This window comes from Canis aureus, chromosome 6 (assembly GCF_053574225.1).
Source record: "Canis aureus isolate CA01 chromosome 6, VMU_Caureus_v.1.0, whole genome shotgun sequence".
Lineage (NCBI taxonomy): Eukaryota > Metazoa > Chordata > Mammalia > Carnivora > Canidae > Canis > Canis aureus.
The window spans coordinates 49,188,255-49,212,252 of record NC_135616.1 but is presented as its reverse complement, the minus strand read 5'-3'; the positions used below and the strand labels follow the sequence as shown (position 1 = coordinate 49,212,252).

The window sequence follows — 23,998 nt, the reverse complement described above, 5'->3', positions numbered from 1 at the left end:
TAAACTCCATTCAAATGTAACCAATAGCTTTTTAAGAAGCAACATTTTATTATGATTATAAATATCAGTTCAGCATAGGAACATCAAACAACACTGAGAAATGTAGAGAAAATATGTTTATCTGTGATTCTACAGTGCAGTGATAAATAATATTAGTATTTGATATATTTTTATCTAGTATGAGTGTTTATTTCACACGTAAGCACAAATTATACCATTGGAGCCATGACACATATAAATTTTGTCTATTGTACTTTCTGCTTTATAGTTGGGTAAATTAACATTTACATTCTGTTTTTCTGGTTTTCTTCTGTGTTCACAAATTTTTCAGTATTCTCTCTCTGATTCCTCTAATGCATTTTGGAAGCTATAGATAATTTCTATTAATTTGTGGGCTGATCATAAATGTTTAACATATTTTCTTTATATAATGTCTAATATGCTATAAATTTATTTAGTGTATCTTCCCAAATAAGATGGAAGTTTTAGAACATTCTAACTAATAAAGTCTCATCTTTCTTCTAGGATTTTTTTCAGGCTTCTAGTCCCAACATTTTTCTTCTGAAAATTACTAGTGTTTTATAATCATTACCTAATAACATTTATCGGTATTAAATCAATCACTATGCTGCCATTATTGCATTCCATTTTTCTCCTTCTCATTTGATTGTTCTCTCATTGAAGGTTGGTACATTTGAAATTTAGTCCAAAAGATGATTGAAAAGAAATCCTTATTTTTAGTTATTATTTTGTTGGATAGATAATTCTAGATTGACTTGTTTTTATCAGTATTTTGAAGATATCTTTTTTTCTTCTGTCATCTGATAAGACTGTATTAAATGTAATTGTCATTCTACTATAGATAATCTATCCTCTCTTTGGATGACTTTTTAATTTTCTTTTTTTTAATAATAAATTTATTTTTTATTGGTGTTCAATTTGCCAACATACAGAATAACACCCAGTGCTCATCCCGTCAAGTGCCCCCCTCAGTGCCCGTCACCCATTCACCCCTCCCCTTCCACCACCCCTAGTTCGTTTCCCAGAGTTAGGAGTCTCTCATGTTCTGTCTCCCTTTCTGATATTTCCCACTCATTTTTTCTCCTTTCCCCTTTATTCCCTTTCACTATTTTTTATATTCCCCAAATGAATGAGACCATATAATGTTTGTCCTTCTCTGATTGACTTATTTCACTCAGCATAATACCCTCCAGTTCCATCCACGTTGAAGCAAATGGTGGGTATTTGTCATTTCTAATGGCTGAGTAATATTCCATTGTATACATGAACCACATCTTCTTTATCCATTCATCTTTCGATGGACACCGAGGCTCCTTCCACAGTTTGGCTATTGTGGCCATTGCTGCTAGAAACATCGGGGTACAGGTGTTCTGGCGTTTCATTGCATTTGTATCTTTGGGGTAAATCCCCAGCAGTGCAATTGCTGGGTCGTAGGGCAGGTCTATTTTTAACTCTTTGAGGAACCTGCACACAGTTTTCCAGAGTGGCTGTACCAGTTCACATTCCCACCAACAGTGTAAGAGGGTTCCCTTTTCTCCGCATCCTCTCCAACATTTGTGGTTTCCTGCCTTGTTAATTTTCCCCATTCTCACTGGTGTGAGGTGGTATCTCATTGTGGTTTTGATTTGTATTTCCCTGATAATTTTCTTATTATCCCTATTCATCTTTGGCTTTGCTTTAAGTGCACAATATTCATTCATTCATTCATTCATTCATTCATTCATTGTCTTGCTCTGTACTTAGTGAGAACTTTCAGCTTAAAGACTGATATTTTCCTTAATGTCTTCAGAATTCTCAATGGTTATCTGTTAGTGTTCATCACTTTTCTCTCTTTACCTGATGCTGTTTTTAGATGTACATTGGAGATACTTAGCTTACCTCTCTGTCTCCTAACTTCTCTTTCATCTTTTAAAAATCCACCCCCACCTTTTTTGCTATAATCCTCAATGTTGTCTTCTAGCTCTTTGTCTCTCTTTGACTTTGTCCAATTTGATGTTTGTGTTAACAATGCAACTAATCATGATAATATTTTTGTTTGCAATATTTCTTTTTTTAAAGAAAAAAATGTTAAATATATTTTTTAAAGAAAAATATTTTTTCTTTTTATTTATTTATTCATGAGAGACACAGAGAGAAAGGCAGAGTCACAGGCAGAGGGAGAACCAGGCTCCATGCAGGGAGCCTGATGTGGGACTCGATCCCGGGACTCTAGGATCATGCCCTTAGCCAAAGGCAGGCGCTAAACCACTGAACCACCCAGGCATCCCTGTTTGCAATATTTCTAATGTGATTTTTATCACATCCCTTTTTAAATTTAAAGTAATTTCTTGTTCTTATTTTAGATATTATCTTTCCTTTATCTCTTTGATATTTATAAAACCATATTGAAGACCTTTTTGGATTTTCTTTTGTTTCACCTGAAACGAATTAATATTTCATTTATTAATAGTTACAAGCTATCTTTCTATTCATTAGTTTCATTTTGGTGTTGCAATGTTGATTTAAATCAAGTGTCAGAAATTCACAGCCTATCTGTTAATTGAGCCCTCTTTCTGTAAATAAAGTTCAGTTGGTACATAGGCATAGGCACACAGTTATGTCTGTATTGTTTAGGATTGCCTTTGTATTGCAAGTTGTGGATTTGACAGAAACTGCCAGTCTGCCTGTCTTTTGTTCTTTCCCTTCTCCTGACCCCCGCAATCCTTAACTGTCTCATTTTTTTTTTCAATTGCTTTGACACGGCCTGTTTTTGGCCTGTAGGCCAGAACCAAAGCCTCTATTAGTATGCCCACGTATATGTATGTATACTTGCATATTAGGCTTATTACAGATTCAGTATCAAGATAGTGAATGACTTAGCTGAGGTCTTACCTGAAGGCTGTGTCTGCCTGTGCATCCTGCTCCAGTCACACAGCTGCATGTAGTCAATAGCTGTTTTCATCCTCCTTTCATGATTTGGAGAGCTCAGTCACAGCTCTGTTTTCTAGTAGTGAGACTGGTTCCATTTCTGGCTATGTGAACTCTTCCTTCACTAGTCTCTTTGTAAGCCAAGATCTTTACCTTCTCTACATGCATACTACAGTGACCTCTCACTTTAGGTCTGTTTATTAACTTGGGCTACTCTAATATTTCTGGTCTAAGGAGATATTACAGTTTTTAAAGCATACTGTGTTGTTTGGTTTTCTCTTTTTATGTTTTCATTTATTGCTATGTGTTTTCAGCAGAAGGAAGGCTCAGCCTATGAATTCATCATTCCATTTGACTGGACATCTGTATTCACTTTTATAACTTACATGTTTTTTCCCACTAAAAATTATAACATGAGCATTTTCCCATGCCATTTAATACAATTCAAAAACCATTTCAGATGATTTCATAATAATCCTTCTTATGATTGTGCCATAATTTAGTGAGTAATTTGATTCTTGTAAGAAAGAAATTAGACTTTTCCCAGTTTTCCCTATTCTTAAGAAATATGTTGAACATCTTTATTCATAATGTTTTTACTATATCTCTGATTATTTCCTTAATAGACTCTTAGAGGGGATCCCTGGGTGGCTCAACAGTTTGGCGCTTGCCTTTGGCCCAGGGTGTCACCCTTGGAGTTCCGGGATTGAGTCCCGCGTTAAGCTTCCTGCGTGGAGCCTGCTTTACCCTCTGCCTGTGTCTACCTCTCTCTCTGTATCTCTCATGAATAAATAAATAAAATCTTTAAAAAAAATAGACTCATAATTACGAGATCAGAAGCGATGAACTTTTTTTTTTTCAGATTCTTGATAATTTATTAGGTTTAGATTGTAAGGAATCTTAGAGATATTATAGTCCAACACCTTAATTATCATTCAACACATGTTTATTAAATTATTAGAAAGTACAAATAAAAAATAGACCTTTCCTTCATAGTTCATCAATTAATAAGAGGCCAATGATTATATGGATAACTACTTTGTAGTATAACAAATATTTTTTAGTTATATAAATAAGATACTATAGAAACACAGAAAAGGTAATGATTAAGTATAATTGAGAAATTATATTTAAATCAGACTTTGAATCAGTAAAATTTTCTCCAGGAGAAAGAAAAAATTTCAACAATGGCAAAGAGCATGAGCAAGTCACTGGTCTTGCAACTATTTTGGCTTTGATTATCTATTGACCCATGAGGTCAGAGTTTTCTTAATTTATATCAGGTTTACATCTGATGGATAAGAATATTCATACCTGAGTTGGCTCATTGAAGAAGAATTCATAAGTAGTGTCAGAATTGTGCATATATATGGTTTGATAAGGCTGCTCAGCCAGTAATTTTGAGTTGCTTTTCGAGGTAGATTGCTTGCCTACTCAGTGTCCGTGTTTTACATGCATTAACTCCATTTAATTCCTATGATGTTGATATTATCATTAATCCTCTCCTCAGTGATAAGGTAGCTACAAATTAGAGATGTTAAATACCCTACAAAGGAGGCTCTATTTGAACCAGGGGAACCCAATCCAGAGCTTTATGTCAACACTAGTATAGGTCCCTGTTATTGGAATTGAACCCTTCAGTGAGGATTTGACATTGACTGTGCTTAGCTTTTAGCAGATGCCTGACTTGATCTGGACTCAGTAAGTAAGTGAGTGAACCAATAAAGGAAAGAAATGGATGGTAAAATCTGATAAAACTAGAGTATAGAGTGCTCAGGAATGTGCAATTAGAGGATGTCAAGGCATCCTTGGGAAGGATCTTGAGGACTGACTGAGGAGTTTGGACTTGATTCTGCAATTGTTGCTTAGACATGGAAATGTTTTGAGGCAAGGATGCAACAAACATATTTAGACATGCATCTTTGAAAGCCCATCATGAGGATTGTGTGAATGATGGTTTACAGGGGAGATTGGAAGCAGAAGACGTAACTAGTCATAGATGTTGAGGGCATAATATAAATTCCTTGTGGGGCAGCCCGGGTGGCTCAGCGGTTTAGCACCACCTTTGGCCCAGGGTATGATCCTGGAGACCTGGGATGGAGTCCCACATTGGGCTCCCTGCATGGAGCCTGCATCTCCCTCTGCATGTGTCTCAGTCTCTCTCTCTCTCTCTCTGTCTCTCTCTCTCTTTGTGTCTCTCATGAATAAATAAAATCTTAAAAAAAAAAAAAGAAAAGATAAGTTCCTTGTGGTTAGAATGAAGAGGAGAAAAGGTTATAGGAGTTTTCCAAGATACACTGGAATAAGATTCTGTAATTGTACTGATCTATACAAGGTAAAGAAAAGAGAGGTACACGATTTTTTAAATTTTAGCTTGTATACCTGGATTGATAAAAAACTATTACAGAAGGGAAGACAGGAGGAGTAAATAGAGATGGAAAGTAGTCTCTGACTTATTTTAGACATGTTAAAGTTCTTCAGAACTTGAGGAAATTATGTCAAGAATGAAGTAAAAAAAAAATACACAAGGAGCATGAAAAGCCCACAATCCTGCTGTGACTTGGCTAAGATAAGAGCTCCAAGCTGAGTCAGGATCAAAGACCCCCACACACACATTTTGGTTCAACACACCTTACCCACTTATAGTGAGTTCTATAGCCCATTTCCTATTACATCTAGAATTGTTATTCCTACTAAAAGTCAAGAGCACCCTTATTATAAGGATGATATGATTTTAAAATGAGTCTATTAAGGTATTCTAATTTTAATTAGAAATAGGTGAGAACTTGAATCTTTGAAATTATAGTGTACTTTAGCATGGCATATGAAAGAGTTGAAGGGATACTAATAGAATTACACAGTAGTTATTGAGCTCTGCTTTCTTTTTTTTTCATTTTTAAAAATTTTATTTAGGTTCAGTTTGCCAACATATAGTTTAACACCCAGTGCTCATCTCATCATGTGTTCTCCTTAGTGCCATCACCCAGTTACCCCATTCCCCCCAACCTCTCCTTCTGCAACCCTTTGTTTGTTTCCCAGAGTTAGGAGTCTCTCATGTTTTGTGTTCCTCTCTAATTTTTCCCTTCATAGTTTTCCCCCTTCCCTTATGGTCTGTTTTCTCTTTTTATATAGCATTTCTATATGACCTTGTCTTCTGTTATGTGTGTCTCATGTAATGTGAAATTTTTTTTTTTTTTGTAATGTGAAATTTTTACAACTAATCTATCATTTTCATTATTCTTATATTCTCATCTGAAATATTAGAGCTGTATTTTTACTGTATGTAATTTTATTGTTGGAATTTAGTATGTATCAAGCATGTCTATAAAGTACTGAGCTTGGTCTTTTTAAGTCAAAGTTTATCCAAATAGGTGTTCTCAGCTGTACTCAGAACTGGCATTTTTTGAGCACCTTTTAATGAAGATGCTTTGCTCCATTCCTAGAGTGAAAAGATGAATATGAAATTGGTTGTTATACTTTAAGAATGTATTATGTAATCAAGAAGCCTAACACTGGCATGTAATTATACCGTCGTATCATAATCATGTTAACAAATTGGTATAGAGAGCAGAGTGGAAGGTAAGCCTGGTGCTACCTAATTGGTTAGGGTAGGCTTGAGTTAGCAATTGCTGTTAAATGGAATCATGACAATAATTTACAGGTGAAAAATTTATGGAGGGAGATTTGAGGCAAATCACTGAGTTCCATTGCATAAGATGAGTATGTTCTTGGAATTGTGAACAATCCTTTGTGACTCAAATACAGGCTTAGTGCAAGGAAGGAGAAAGTGATAAAACCACAGAGATATGCAGCAACTAGATCACAAAAGCCAACACAGGCATACTGGGCAGGAGGACTGGAAATGGATAAGGAGCATGTATGTACCTGGAATAGATGGGAAGGAGAATGAAGAAGAGCAGAGAAGCATTTTGGGCAGTGGAAAAGTCTAAAAGCCTCTGTATTCTGAGAACGCAGTGAGCATGACGTGAGAAAGTTTTCTGATCATATAGAGTATACAAGTTTATGTGTTTTATAAGTTTACATTTTATCCCAAATGCAATATCCAGCCCCTTAAAGATTCTACTTACGGAATTAGAGTGATATGACTTATGTCATGAAAACATTGCTCTGAAAGGCATAGAACTGGGGAGACCAGTTAAAAGGGGCTCAAATGATGATAGTGGTTTTTACCCAATTTTGTATAGAGAAGATGGAGAGAACCTAACAGATCTTTCTAATTGTTAGGGGCAGTGAGGACAGTGTAAAGTATTACTCTATAATCTTCTAGTCAACACTATGCAGGTTACCATAATGTTTTGCTGTTTGAGATGTTTACATTCCTTTACGAAAGTTTTGTTTTCATTTTTTTCTTTACAAAAGTTTTGAAAGAAACTTTTCATTTTTGATATTTTTTTCCAAAGTTAGTAAGCTTCAAATATCTTTCTCTTCTCACCCTGTCTTTTCTCCCCCATATTCATACCCATATGCACTCAATTCAGATAAACATTTTTCAAGATCCTTGGACTTTTCATACTGTAAATCTCTTGAATCTCCATTACTTTCAGTGGTAATTTTGCTAGTGGAAGGGAGAGTTGATGAGAAGAAAATCAGGTCATCAGTCATTCAATTTGAAGATTTGATGCCATTTATCCATATTAGAAGAAACTAGTAAAGTTATACTTCCTCATTTTCACTAATCACTTGCTTTTCTAACCTGGCTGTGGTTCTTGAGAAAAACACAGATAATTAAAGGTGATTAGTTCTCTGACACTTTGAGTTAAGATATATTTAATTTTATAAATTACCCATGATTGTGTTACAAAATGTACTCTACAAAAATGTTTTTCTTTTTGTACAACAGCCAACTTAGATTAATTCAAAGACGTAAAATGCATGTTTGCACAGGGACCCCATAAAAGCAAATCATCACTTGATAATTTGGAAGCAAAGTCTTCCCATATGTAGTATGTGGTCACTATTGGATTAAAGTCATTTATAACAGTCTGCATGCGAATGTTACATCCTCTATGACTGAGGTTCTCCAGTTATTTCTTTTTTCATTAACATTAGCAAACTCCTATTCCTCCTTCTGTACTCAGCTATAATGATTTCTCTTCAGGAAGCTGTCTGGTTGGACTTGCCCTATAGGAGAACATTGATAAAGGTATACTGGTAGATGGAGATTTGCAGGTGCATGACAGCTTGTTAAACATGAAAGTGTAAGTGTCATGAACTTTTTAAATCACACCTAGCATTTCATTTCACGATATAGATTAGTATCCTTTTCAAAAATATAAAAAGTCAGAGAATGTGAAATTGGCAAAGATATGGATAGATTAGTGAGAAGTCTTATTACACTGATAATGGCAATAGAAATTGATGTCCTTTGTTTTGAAAACTTGAAGGTAATGATTGGCTGTGGGCCCCAGGGTGGGATGTAGGGAGCACATGGGACTTTTCCAAAGTATTGAGTAAGTTTTATTTCTTTTTTAAATTGTTTATTTAAATTCAGTTTAGTTAACATACGGTGTATTATTAGTTTTAGTGGTAGAATTTGGTGATTCATCAGTTACAAGTTCTGTTAAGTTGGAAACTGGATAAATGTTAAGTACATGCTAAATATGCTCCTCTATAGTATGACATTTTTAATAATTTTATTTAAGAGGAAATAAAAATAGGCAACCACCCAGGAATAGACTTTTAGAGTTGAAATTCAGTCATCTGGGCCCCACTAATTTAAAATGTCTGATTACTCAGCCTTTTTTTTATTCTTTATGAAGAAATTATATAGCCTAGCAAATTCAAAAGTAAACATAATTAAAGAACATATGAAATTTAATTAAAAGTACAAGCTATGTTGTTTTTTTTTTTTTTAAAGAATTTATTATGAGACACAGAGAGAGAGGCATAGACACAGGCAGAGGGAGAAGCAGGCCCCATGCAGGGAGCCCGATGTGGGACTCGATCCTAGGACTTGAGGATCACGCCCTGGGCCCAAGGCAGGTGCTCAACCGCTGAGCCACCCAGGCATCCCCACAAGCTATGTTTTAAATGACTTTAAATATATGTTTGTAGGTGAATGGTACTAATAATATATAACATTTTGGGTAGAATATTAATCTGAAAAACTGGTGCATCTTCTGGTGAACATTTCAAAAAAACATTATGTACAAGCAAGTAATAAAAATTAGATTAAATACTAGTGCCAGCCAGAAAGCTGCTAAATACTTAGAAAAAGATAGCTCATTCATTTTGATTTACTGTTGCACTAGTTCTGAGTGATGTCAGAAAAGCAGAACCACACTTATTATTTTAATAGAATTAATATAGAGAATTAGGTTAGCACATGTTAGGACAGAAAAATCAAAAAGGGAATGCTCAGATAAGTAGTGGAGCAGCTCTCATTCCTATGGCAAGGGGAACCAAGTGAAGAAAGAACTAAGTTATCAAAGAACCTAGAAATTCTAGGCAAGTGCTCTGTGGGGCTGGACCCTAGACCTCTGTGGAGAGAGTACAGCCTGGGCAAAGAGTACCTGAGCAGGTTGGATGGGGACTCTGCAGAGCTGAATTGAAGAAAACAGGATATGAAAGATCCTTCAGAAGAGAAATCAGGGAGTGGTTCTAGCAGAGCTGGGACAAAGGAGTTTGGAGAGAAGGGGCTCCACACAGCTGGATTTGGGGAACCTAGAGGAAGAGTTTCTGCCTGGCTGACTGGTACTTTCAAGGGGTGCAATGGTGCTGGATTGAGGCCAAGGAAACAAGCCAGGACCTGGAACTGATATTGGCGGCGGAGGAGGGTCTGGGGGCTGTGCTGAAGGGAGCAGCAAATCCCAATCAGCTGCACTCCTCTCACTCTCTTTCCCCTTGGGGAAACCTGTGAGAAAGCCTGCTAGCAGAGGAGAGAGGTAGTTTGCTGAGACCCAGTGTCCCAGACCTCAGTATGGATGTGTAGTTTGGGAGCTAAGAGACTGTTTACTTATTTTATTATTTAATTTATCTATTTAAATTATTCTAAGATGGCCTTACATGTTTCTGCTATGGCTCTGAAAGCTAAAAATAAGTCAAAGAGGTTTATAGTTTTTGGAAATGCTTAAACCATCCTGTTTTCTTCTCTAGTCAACATTTCTTTTGCTGTCTTCCCTCTTTATTTAGTTCTTTCTTTGCTGCATTGTAGACAATCTCACAGGTGATTATATCCATTTCCAAAACTCAGAGAAGAAAAAATCAGAATAGAAGATGGATAGATAATTCTAACCAATGTCTAGTACAATAGAAAAATGGTATGCCTATTCGAGTAACACATTACAGTTAATGGTACCCTATGTGTACCAAAAGAGTTTGGTTCTGGCAGTTTTGACTTGTTAACTGAGTTATCCCCATGATTTGTGTGTCATTTTTCACAGATCTCTGCCACCTTTCTGGGCTATGCGTGTTCTTTACTTCTGCATCACAAGGTGTCTTCTTTATATGTGTGTCTTTTGAAACTCATGGCTTCTGATAAACCCTATAATTTATCAACAATGCCTAAAGTTCTTGTGCTGTATTTGAAGAGTTGAAACTTCATAGAAGTTTCTAATTAATTTTCTAATTAATGGAAGTAAAAGCAGAATAATAGATTAACATGTACTGAAGCTCTCCCACAGGTGCTGTGCACCTCATATACATTGACCCTTGCATTAAATTGCTGGAGGTGAAGGTTGCCAGCTCCATGTTGCAAATGAGATAACTGAGGTGAACTAGATTCAGGAACTTGTCTGAGGTCTCAGATAATGAATAGTGAAAAAACAGTTTGAATCTAGTTCCCAATCTTGGGTGAATATCCTGGTGTGCTACTTCTCTAGTTTATAAAAGTGCTTCCCATTTCTTCATCTACATTAATAGAATATTAAAGGATATCTAGAGATACTGGTCATAAATCCAGAAGATTGGATCCTAAGTGTAATTTCCAAAAAAATTCTCTCTTAACCACTGGGGAATGTTAGAGATGATCACAACTGCATTGATAAATTTCTTTGAATTCTTACAGTAGTTTCAAATACTTGAGTCAGAGTTACTACCCTCTCTCTGTTTTGTTTTGTTTTGTTTTTGAGATATGTTTAGTAGACTTTACTACTTTCCCAAACTTAAAACCTACAAATCCCCTAATCTTTAACTTCATCCTATTTCTTTCTAACACTTACTGTTCCTTTGAATGAGAGACTAGCGGGTGCATCATTAAGTATTTTGATAACTCACTCTACATTTCAAATGCTTCATAATTTTCTCAGCATTTCTTATTGTTCTCTCCTCCTGCATATATATTTCTCTTCTATGGTTCTTTCCATACCTCCTCCTCCTTTCATTCTATGATTTTAGGAAACTCAAAGGAACAAGACAAGACATTTAAGCCCCAAGACTTTGCTTTAAATATCTTTTGCTAACTTTAGGGATCCCTGGGTGGCGCAGCGGTTTAGCGCCTGCCTTTGGCCCAGGGCGCGATCCTGGGGACTCGGGATCGAATCCCACGTCGGGCTCCCGGTGCATGGAGCCTGCTTCTCCCTCTGCCTGTGTCTCTGCCTCTCTCTCTCTCTGTGTACCTATCATAAATAAATAAAATAAAATTAAAAAAAAAAAAGATGGCTTTTAAAAAAAAATATATCTTTTGCTAACTTTATGTTTGTAGGTCCAAACTAGAAAGCATTTCCATTTGGAGGTGGTCTGTCTTGAATTTTGATTTCTTAGGCACTGGACAAAATTTTGGTTTATATCTTGAAAACACACCAGTTAAGAGTTTTACTCGTTGGGTACAATATGCTTCATCTTTAATTATTTTTAAAATTATAAACTACTGTTATACCTCAATGGAGCCCACTAACAAGACACCATTCCAGTAACAAATAACAGCCCTAATTGGGATCTGTTTGAGTTGATGGATGCCACCCGCTGCAGCTTGACTGCATGGGACATTTACTAAACTCTTCTATCTCATTGAACACCTGCCATGTCAGTTACTCCAATTCCAGCACCAGTGCACATCAGAACTGGAAAATATTGGCAACCATAGTGACAGTACTACTCCAGAACTCTCAAGGAGACTGAGATTTCTAGGCCAGTCATAGATGCCTGCGGTTATACCTCAAGTCATCATCTAATAACGAGTATGGTGGGGCAGTCAATATGCAACCACGTACCTGGCCAGTATTATCAAGATATTGTTATTTCCTTCTGTGAAAGTCATTTATACCCTCAATAAACATTATCACCTAGTCCTATGGTTTTACTGTATCTTTAGAAAATGTCAGAGGCTTTGCATTAAGCTCACATATGCAGAATATTAGGTACATTGTATAATACTTCAGTTTTGTGTAAATCACTTTTATACTCAAGACATTGTAATGTTTATAGTATTGTTTAATGTTAAAGAATTCATTTGCAGGGCATCTGGTGGTTCAGTGTGGTGGGTGTCTGCCTTCAGCTCTGGTCATGATCTCAGGGTCCTGAGATCAAGTCTCTGAGTCATTTGGTCTGGCTCTCTGTTCAACAGGGAACCTGCTCCTCCTTCTCCCTTTTCCCACCCCCTGGCTCATGTTCACATGCTCTCTCTCTCTCAAATAAATACATTTTTTTAAAGCAAAAAATTTAGAAAAAAGAACTAATTTGACAGATCCTAAATATTTGAGCAACTTGCTAATTCTTGAAAATATTATGGTTAAGGATATACATATTTGAAGAATTCTAGAACCATATGTCAAATATTATAAGCAGGTTAGTTTGTGGTAAGGGTACTCTTATTATTTTATTGTAAGATGCTACATCTGTCATCTTAAATATGGTTTAAAACTATGAAGTAATAACCTTTTACAACCATCTTAGGGAAGTTGAATATCTTTACTTATTTGGAAGAGTAGAGTTTGTAGTCATCTTTAAAAATCTGCCTGGTAACCATTACCAGTGTGTTTGCTGTCACCCTGAAGTGCCAGTCAAACCATCAGCTAAAGAGACACTTGTATCTGCAGCTGTAGATCCTTTAACACTCTTAAATCGAAGCCAGATGTAAAAGAAAACCAAGCTTCACACTATTTTTGAGGCATACCTTAACTGTTCTTAACATTCTAAAGAAGTTCTATGGAAGCCCCCTAAAACCAGGTCCTTTGGAGTCTCAAAAGTCTAAGTTAGACAAATTGGGGCATGTTGTCATTCTTTGTTGTTTGTTTACAACTTTTTATTTGATATAAGTCAAATGTATAGAAAACATGCAACCTAGTACATGGAATTCTCGTCTATTCTTTCCCTAGACTATCAGTTGTTTATTTTTTGTCCCACTTGCTCTATCATTCCTGTCCTCCTGTCCCCCATATATAGACATGGATGTATGCATGCTTATGAAGACAGATGTGGGTGTACATAATTTTATTTTTCTGAATCATACATCAGCAAGTCAGAGATATAATGCTTCTTTACCCCTGAAGACTTTAGTGTATATATGCTAAGTATTTGGGCATCCTTTTATGTATGCACAGTATAATGACAAATTCAGTAAATTTAACACTGATAAATACTATTATGATAATAATCCAAAGACCATATTCAGAAGTATTCTTTATAGCTATTTTGCCAATCCCTAGATCACACATTGCGTTTAATTTTTATATCTCCATAGGCTTATTTAATTTAGAGCAGTTTCTTAGTCTTTATCTTTCTTGACCCTACCATATTTAAAAAACTACTTATTTTGTAGGCATCTCCTCCATTGGATTTGTCTGCAGAAGTGGTATGTGTTCCTTATGCAGGTCCATGATACCAGCTTGTCTCATTACTGCTAATGCTGATGCATCATTTTGGCCACTCTTGTCACTTTGCTTAGGTGGTATCTGCCAGTCCTCCACTATGAAGTTATATAGGATTTTTTGTTTGTTTTTAATAATTAGTAAGTAATTTGTGAGGTGACTCTTTGAGAGTATGTAAATATTTTATTTCTCAGCACCTTTTACCCAGGAATTCTAGTGTCTATTAGGGTTTCTAGCCCATTATTCCATCTTTAAAAGCTTGCCATTCTTTTGAATGCATTTCTTTCAACAGATTTTGGCATTTTTTGATTCCATTTTACGTTAATTTAATCTTTAAAATTTGTGAGAGATTAGTCAGTATGAACTGAGGAGATGTTAAAGGAAAACTTGGTATGCTTGTTCCCATGAAGTCTCAGTGTTATCTTCAGAATTCCTGCAAATTTCTATAGTTTGCTTCATGTTCTGTGAAACATTCTGAGCTAGTACTAATGTTCATTCTCAGAAATCAAAAATTGCCCCTATGAAATATGATATAATGTGGAAAAGGAGAGATGCTAGAAATAGTCAAGTTTATTTTTTTAGTAGAAAATAGTCTTTAGTAATGTCATTATGTCATCATTTATCATATTGTTGTATTCCAAAAGACATTTGATTTTAAAAGATTAAGTTTGATTTATGTATGGTTTTATGGAAATTTATCACTGAATATAAAAATTCCCTAAGACCTTTCCTTTGGCTGGTTTGTGGATGGTTCAGAAATTTAGAAGAGATACAATGATCTGGAAATAAACAGATCATTCTTTACTACATAAATGCCTTCTTTTCACTTTTTTTTCATACTATAAGTGATGCATGATCTATTCTAATGGAAGAAATATGTATCTTATGTATTTAACCTCTAAAGGAAATACTGTGGCAAATGTATTGTTTTAAAAGGGAACATCATGTTTCCTTCTGAAGTTAAATAAGAGCAGATCTCCACCTTTAGGAAGTGTTGTGATTCATCATGTTGATACCTTTTTCTGTTTGCATTGTTGACCTTGTTAAAAAAATAAATATTCAGGCAATGGGATAATATATATATTTATATTTATATGTATAAATACATATATTTGTCAAGATTTTTTTTATTCATGAGAGACTCAGAGAGAGACAGAGACATAGGCAGAGGGAGGAGCAAGCCCCCCGTGGGGATCCTGATGTGGGACTTGATCCTAGGACCCTGGGGATCATGACCTGAGCCAACCTGATGCCCAACCCCTGAGCCACCCAGGTGTCCTGGGAAAGTATATTTTAGAACATCAAACCTCATCCAAATAAATATAAAAACAATAGTCATTTTGGAAAAATCACAACAGAAATATTGCATCATTTCTTTTAGTCCTTAGAGAGTGAAGTGGGTCTGTGTTTTATGTAGGATATTGTTATAATATCCTTTTTAAAATTATGTGTGCACATGCATGCATTAGCATTGGGTAGATGCAAAACTGCTAAAAGATCTATCACTATAAGTCATCGCTATTCTATAGTCTTGAGAGTCGTTTCATCAGTATTTGCAATATTACATACATCTGTTATCACTCCTCACCCAAACAGACTCTGAATGTCTTAGTGGAGACCAGTTATTTTAGCATTCTTAACCAATCTTTTTTTTTTTTTCCTTCCAGCCTGTGGAGAGTAAAGTAGATGGAGTGATATTTTAAAGTTGAAATGAAAGTAGACAGAATTGTTTTCAAATATATGAAAGGCTATCTTAGTTACTTCCTTTGATCCTGTGACAAACATCTATTTAACGGTGTCTTTTCTGTTGAGTTACACATAGACTCTTCAAAATCCTTTTGAAAAACATGCTTCAAGTGCCCCCTATTATACAACCAGAATTGATATTTGAAATAAAACTTGCTATCCTAAAATTATACTCATTCTGTGTTGTACCAGTGGACAAGACCTAAGGTCAATATGTGAAGCTAAAGGCAGAGAATTCAGTTCTATATAAAGGAATGTCTCCAGATAGGAACTGAAACAGTGGAAGGGCTACCATTAAAAGTAGTGAGCCCCGCGTCACTAGAAATATTTACGTACAGGCTCAGAATAACTGTATGGTCTATAATTGTCATGACTTTATTGCTTGCAAATGTTAAGACACTTCTGTTTCATTCAGTACATGGAAGGTTGAGTCAACACCAGTGTCTCCCCCCAAAGCGTATGGAGTACAAACTTGTGGAAAGTCTTGTTTTATAAAATGATGTTATTTTCAGATACCAAATATATCAATTGATTTTGAATTATTTCAATTTGACTTTGAATCCCCTTATTAACAGAGTGAATCCATTTAAATGATCTAAATGACCACTGTGTTATTGCTTATGATAATAAAGCATTAAGTTTTCATGTTTCCCAAGGCCAAATGTGAAAAGCAAATGTATTGCCAACGATGTACACTCACAATTTGTCATGTGTTTGTATGTGTATAAATATATATACAACTCATTTTCAGTTGTCCCTATGGAAATATCATACTCATATTCTGAAGCATGGCCTTCTCTGCTTCTTTAGATTTAGAAATAGAAATAATGGTCCAATTCCTTGTTGTGTATTAGTAATTGTGGTGTATGGTGGTGGTAATAGTGTCACAGGAATTATAGCAAACATATTACTCTTACAAAGCATGAAGCAGATATTATCTCTCATATTACAGATGAAGAACTGAGGAACAGAAAAGACTACTTTTTTGAAAATCATAGCTATTATGTCTTACTGTTTTGTAACCTGTAGATTATATTTGTCCATGGAAGTATATCATATTTGAAAACAGTGACTTGTATATGTGAATTGACAAAAAAAAAAGATAATTCCTCTTATAGGAATGATTATTTAAGGAGCAAAACTATATGTATTGTGCTTTCATCATTTCAATTTAAAACAGTGTTCACTTCCAAAACCCCTCAGTTTGAAGAGGACACCTGTGAAACACCTGTTAAAAAGTATACTTATACAATCGTTCAGTTCAGTTTAGCTTTGTTTTGAGGTATAAACTGACGAGCTCAGCATGACCTTAATATATTGCACTGGCAATACTGCTAAGTCTACCATGTCCAAACTAAGGTACTGTGGGATTTGTGTGTGTGTGGTGTCTCTGTCCTCTTTCATTATATTTACATGCTAAAGGACTACTTTGACATTAATTTGCAGACATTTAATTCTTAGGGATCAGATTCTTCTGAAATCCATCTTTAGGACAGATACACAAATTTTATACTTAACACACAGCTGAATCTATGGATGCATTGTTGGCAAGACTAGGATATTTTGAATATTATTCAGAAGTTTTAAAGGATTTGTGTTCATTTATTCATCATTCTTCCCATTGCCCACAGCACACCTCTGCTGAGCAGGTTTTCTGGGACTTTTCTGCTCATAGGCCAAGATGTTAACTTTCCTGGTCTATTTCTGGGTTCTTTGATTCACTACTTCCCATTCCTTCCTCAGTTTGCTACAGTGTGTCTTTTTCTCTAGCACTACCGAAACTGTTGTCACAGTTTGCCAACTTGCATTTGACTTGCTATCACTAGCCTGTTGGCTTCATTAGTCCTACTTACTGTTGATTCTCCTTATAGTATCTGACAATTCCTTCTACATTTTCTTTCTGCAGGGCCTTCTCTTTCTCTGCTTCTTCATAAAAGTTGATATACCTCAGGTATGCTGCTTTGGCTCAGTCTTCTCACTGAAGCCTTTCCCAAGTGATCTTATTCAGTGTTTCTATTGTCACTCTGATCTGCAGAGTTATACACCCAAGCACTTGGTGGAAAACTACTCATGGATGTTCCACTGGCATCTTAAAATGCAGCAAGTTCAAGACGAATTCATTTTCTTTCCTTCTACAAGCTATTTTTCCTCTTGCATTCTCTCTCCACAAAGCACCTGCACTGCGAACCCAGATGACATCCTTCATTCCTCCCCTCAGTCTTACTTCACACTTCTGTGTGCATTAGAATCATTGTATGGACTTTTTCTGAGCCTTATCCTGGAGATTACTTTTCTCCAAGTATCTCCCAGGAGATGGGAGCATTGGCAGGCAGATTCTGAAAAGGCCCTCCAGTTGACTTTCAGGTTTGTCTCTTCATGAAGGGATGGCTTATGTACAAACTAGTCAGTTACCAAGCTTTGCTGTTTTCCCCTAAATATTCCTTCTGTGTCTGCATATGATTTTGCTTTTGTCATTGCATATACTCTTGAGATATAGTGAAGCCAGATAGTGTCTTTTTGCTGCTTCTATTTTTATTTTGTGGTTTGGATTTTGTTTTATTTTTTGTTTGTCACTTTTTGTTTTGCATGTTTGGTTTTTTGGGGGGTTTCTAGGCTTTCAAGTAATGACATGGAGAGGTTGGATTTTACTGAAGCAGTATGACTGTCCGCCGCCGTCACCAGCTCCCTGAGTGTTGAGACACATTTTTTTGATGGTGCATATTTATCAGGTGAGATTTGAGTCTAAAACCACAGTTGAGACTGTGGTATCCACTATACAGCTTAGATACTGAGTGGCTCACCTAGGGCCACTTCTGCAGTTTTGTTCTGGGAGCTGTTCCTGAAGACCAAATGCAGAGCCAATTTCTCTGTTCTTGCAAATATTTATAAGTATCATTGGCTGCATTGATCTGCTTTAGGTAGCTAAAATGACTTCTGTTTCCAGAAATTGAATCCAAAATAATAATCTGAACCAGGTGTACATGGGAAACAATTTGGTGTTAGAAGAAAATATGTCTGATTACTCAAGTTTGTTTCTTTTCTTATGTGTCTGTTATGTGGCTTCATTCAAAGTTGCTGAAGCAGGTTTATAAATTCCAATGACCTTCTGGAACTCATAGAAGAGCAATGACTCTAAACTGATTAACATTGATTGAACTTGGAGACTTGTAAAAGTTATAGCTGGAATATTTCACTTCCCTAAAAAAGTAACTAAACTGCTCATGAACATGATTCATTTTAGAGAGTGATATGTAATGTTCTTGTTTTAAAATGAAAGTGATAAGATGGTGTTTGCCGAGACCCCAAACATGCCAGTCTGTGGATGGCATTGATGTTTTAGAACCCATATTGCAGTGAAAATGTCTAAGACATTTTTGTTCTTCCAGTCCCCTAGCTAGATTTTTTCTTTGCATTTGGAAACCTAATTTATGCTTTCCAGTATTAGCTCTTTAACCCAATACAAAATCATTTGGGATTAGGAACTTCTTTAAATCAAACAAAAAGCCAGCTGATTGGAATTATTGAGTTATACCAACATCCCTTAACAATTGTTTTAAAATTTAGATTTGACTATAATACAGATTTTCCAGGAACACTGTCATTGTTATGTTTTTAGTAATGTTTCTAAATGACCAAGTTTGTAAGATTATAGCAGTTGGCATTTTTTTTTTTTTTAGGTTTACATAGTCACCTACCAATTTTGAAGATGATAAGTGATAGCTAGGATGATACGTTATGTACCTTGATGCACTACAGTTAAGAGAGGAATGGGGTTCAGTCTTACAAACAAATTTCCTTATTCCTGGGACCCCTGGGTGGCCCAGTTGGTTAAGTGACCAACTCTTGATTTTGGCTCAGGTCATGATTTCAGGGTCATGGAATTGAGCCCTGTGTTGGGCTCTATTCTCAATGTGGAGAGCTTGAGATTGTCTCCCTCTCCCTCTGTCTCTCTCCCCCACTCCATCTCTTTCTCTCTCTCTCAAATAAATATATAAATCTTAAAAGAAGAAATTTCGTTATTCCATAGCACATTAAATATATTCATATGTATTATTGAATATATTAGATGTATAAAAGATTTATGTCTATATAGGAGTATATATAAACTCTACAGCTTGATATTTTATTTTTATACTTCTCCAACAGCCTCTTCCTTCTTAATACAGTGAATAAGTAAAACAACAACCATGTACAAATAATTGTATAGGTTGTGTATCACATTGAAGAACTTTGGAAATTTGGATTGGGTTTTTGTACATTTTGCATAAGACTTATGTGAAGTTACAAATGATCCACAACTGAAGGCTTAATATCCAGATTAAGGAAAGTCATAATTATTGACATAGTTGAATGTGAGAAAAGCACAATGTGCTTTTTTCCTTTAGCTTTTCCTTATATTGCAGACACTAGGCACAAAGAAGTAAATAGACAATTCTTGACTTCAGGAATGAAAAATAAAAGTAAGTCAAGGACAAAGATGCATAAACAAATAAATGCAATGAGATAATATCATTAACAGCAATATGGTTTTTTGGGAGTTTTCAATGGCTCAATGCTTTAGCACTGAAGTGCCACATCTTCATCATCCCAATTTTTAGTTTAGGCTCAGATAACTTAAGGAACCACCTCAAGATCACATAGCTACTAGTAGAACTAGGCTTGGGTCCACATCTCTTATCCTAAGATTTGCTTTTATCTTATATCATTTACGCATGTTGTACAGAGCAGAGAGATAGAACGTTCAGGGGGAGATTGACTCTCTTGGCTTGGGGTGAAAATTGAAACTTGGGATGGATAAGTAGAAGTACATTGGTTCTGAGGGGTAAGAGTATATCAGATGAGTGAATAGTATACATAAGGTGTGAAGAAATTTGAATAGGCATGACATTTTGAAAATTAAGAAAAAGTTCATTGTGCCAGGAGGGTCTAGTTCATTTATCCATTCATTCCACAGATAATTGTTGGATGCCTATTGCCTACCAAGGAATGTTAATGAGTAAATGAAGAATGGTAGGAGATCAAGGTCTTCATCTGTCTTTAAAGAGGGTAGAATTTGTCTGTAACTCACTAAAGACCTGAACTATCTATGGTGGACTTTATTTTTTTTTTTTTACCGATTTTTAAAATTACATAAATAATTATATGAATATATCTGGAGCATTTTATTACTATTGTTTTTTCGAGAGGGTGTAGCGGGATAAGGGAGAGAGGGACTCTCAAGCTGACTCCACGTCCAGCACAGAGCTCCACATGGGGCTCAGTCTCACGACCCTGAGGTCATGACCCGAGCCTAAATCAAGAGTCAAATACTTAACTGTCAGAGCCACTCAGGTGCCCCATATCCAGAGTATTGTATGTATGTATGTATCTATGTATTTATTTATTTATTTATTTATTTATTTATTTATTTATTTATAAAAGACTTTATTTATTCATTCATGAGAGATACAAAGAGAAAGGCAGAGACTTAGGCAGAAGGAGAAGCAGACTTCCTGAGGGTAGCTGATGGGGGACTTGATTCCAGCACCGCCTGATCATGACCTAAGCCAAAAGCAGATGTTCAACCACTGAGCCACTAAGGCACTCTTTCTGGAGTATTTATTTATTTATTTATTTATTTTCCTGTAGTATTTCAAAGCAAACTCCAGATATATCATTCCATAGGAGAATGTATCATAAAGAGAGATTTCTGCTTAATATGTAGTTGAAAATTCCAGTAATTAAAACAACTCAGTAAGGAAGAAGCTGCCTGGTAGGGAAATGAATGGACATCACTGAGATATATTACAAGCATTTTTTGTTGCCTTCTAGAAAGAAGACTGAAAATGAGATGAGGTTGTTAGTAAATGACCCAAAAGAACTTCTAAAACTAAAATTCTACCTTGTTCTTACTGTGTACATGAAAATCTATAAGTGAGGTAAAAAGAAGAAATAGAAAAAATAGTTTTTGTTTAATTTATGTTAAAAATATTAAGTTTGTATGAATGGGCCAAGGACAGTTGTGAAAATAAGAGAAAATTAAAATAGAACTTTCCCTTAGTTTTTTTTACATTTTAAGTATTTATTATAAATTCTGTTGTTTCAAAGTTACTGAGTACAAATGAATACTTAGAGAAATTTTGGCACATTTTAGAAGACTTTCCTATGGACTGTCTTTGATCTAACTCTGCTTTCCTAAGTAGTGAAATCCTTTTTAAGTCACCAGATCCATCAGATGAACTTCTGCAAGTTCCTAGTGTTAGGGTTTTACAGCTCACTATGCTTCTAGACATAGTGTAGTATCATGAAAACAAAGCCAGTTACTACTTTCATTTTCTAGTAAAAAGTAGCAGATGAAACAATTGCAACTAATTGTCAAAACATTAATCTTTCTTGCCTAAAGCTTTTAAGTTTTGAAACTTAGACCAAGTGGAAAACTAGATCCTTTTTTGTTTTTATTTTTTATGTTGGCCTAATCTATTAGATACTAGGCTATTAGTTTTTACTTTTCTTGTTGGAATTGGAAAACAGTTCATTAAAGACTGTGTATTTTCAAAAAAGGCAAGCCCTCTGAGGACAAGGATTTTTGTCATGGCAGCTTTGTCCCAGGTTGCATCATGTGAGAGTAGGTTGGTTAGCAATTACAAGCTACTGAAGACCATTCAGAACAGCTCTTCATGTGATTTTTCCAAAAATGATTCATTGCATGATGGGAAGGGCTGATAAATTTCTACCTCATTCCTTTTAAATAATGTACACTGTTACTTTTAGAAGATACCTAAAGTACGACACTAAATATGTCTTTTGTATCCATGTAGAGATATTACAGAACATGGAATTTCTGTTACATGGGGCTGTCATAAGTGAACATTACAGAGGAAGCTGAATGCATGTCTTCTCCTCAGACTCATCCTCTTTACCACATTTCTGACAAGTAGCCCACTATTTTCTGAAGAGTACCAGTGATGAAATGCTCATCTCCTCATATGGCTGGTTACTTCACTGTGGGATTGTCCTAAACATTAGCCATGTTTTTACTTAGAACCAAAATCTTTCTGTTCTCTAATTTTTGCTTGTTTAACTCCTTCCTTCCTTGGCATCAACATGAAAATTTACACACTTTTGTCCCTGAGACCACATTTTAAGAGCAGCTATGATATTTCTTCTCAGACTTCTCCAAGCTAAAGCTCATTCAGTGCATGCTGAACTAGAATATAAACCCTCTATCTCCATCTACTAGTTTCCAATATCTAGAATGTTCTTTCTTCAGCAGGAGCTATTTATCCAGCCATTAACCCATCCAACAACAATTTGTTGCTTGTATCAGGTACTAGGAATACAGATGAGAATTAGATTTCCTCTATGTAGCTCTGTCTTGTGGAATAGAATAGATACAATCACAAATAAGATTAAAACAGTGTGGTAGCTGATGTCCTTTGACAGATGAATGGATAAAGATCTGATATATATATGTGTATATATATATATATATACACACACACACACACACACACACACACACACAATGGAATAATAGCTAGCAGAAAGGACAAATACCTACCAATTGCTTTGACATGGATGGAACTGGAGAGTGTTATGCTGAGTGAAATAAGTCAATCAGAGAAGGACAATCATCAGATGGTTTCACTCATCTGTGGAATATAAGAAATAGTGAAAGGGATTATAAGGGAAAGGAGGGAAATTGAGTGGGGAAAAATTAGAGAGGAAGACAAACCTTGAAAGACTCCTAACTCTGGAAAACAAGCAAAGGGTTGTGGAAAGGGAGGTGGGTGGGGAGATGGGGTTACTGGGTGATGGGCACTAAGGAAGGTGCTTGATGGGATGAGCACTGGGTGTTATACTATATGTTGGCAAATTGAATTTAAATAAAATTTTTTTTTAAAAAGTGTGGTAGCTGATACAGAGTCCCACCTTCTCAACTTATGAACTGTGTAAACTTGGATAGTCTCTGTATTTTATTTTTCTCTGACATAAAGCAAGCATATTACTAATCTATTTCAAAGGGTTTTTTGATAATGAAGAACATATGCAAAGTGTGTAGCAGTCCTTGACATATAGAAAGTACCCAACAAAGACTTTAATTCTGTATGCACAAGATGCTGTGGGGTCACAGAGGAAAGACACCCAGTCCTAGCTGAAGACAGGAGATAAGAAATGGAGGAAAGCAGGGGTTGTAGGAAACTGAGGAAATACGTTTTAGGGGCAACTACATTGAGGTTAAGTCATGAAGTAATATTGAGAATGGGTGAGATGAAGGAGAGAAGATAAAGGAGGTAAAGTAGCGAAGCATTCCAAGTAGAGGAACCAAGGTTATGGAGACTCAATATGTATTGAGTCTGCAAAAAACATCAGGAGTAGAGGTGGATAAGTAGAAAGTTGGGCAAGGCCTAGACTTTGAAAAGTGCTCTACTTTGTATTATAGCATTTTATTTTTTTAAAAGATTTTATGTATTTGAGAGAGAGCATGCGCCTGCGTGTGCGCATGAGTAGGGGTGAGCGGGAGAGGGAGAAGCCGACTCCCTGCTGAGCAGGGAGCATTATATGGGTGCTCCATCCCA

At 35.8% G+C, this 23,998-nt stretch overlaps 1 protein-coding gene across 2 annotated transcripts in view; it reads left to right on the top strand.

The window, feature by feature from the left end:
• Positions 1–23,998, top strand: part of FMN2 (formin 2) — a 378,878-nt gene that overhangs the window by 253,116 nt on the left and 101,764 nt on the right. The window lies entirely within an intron of this gene.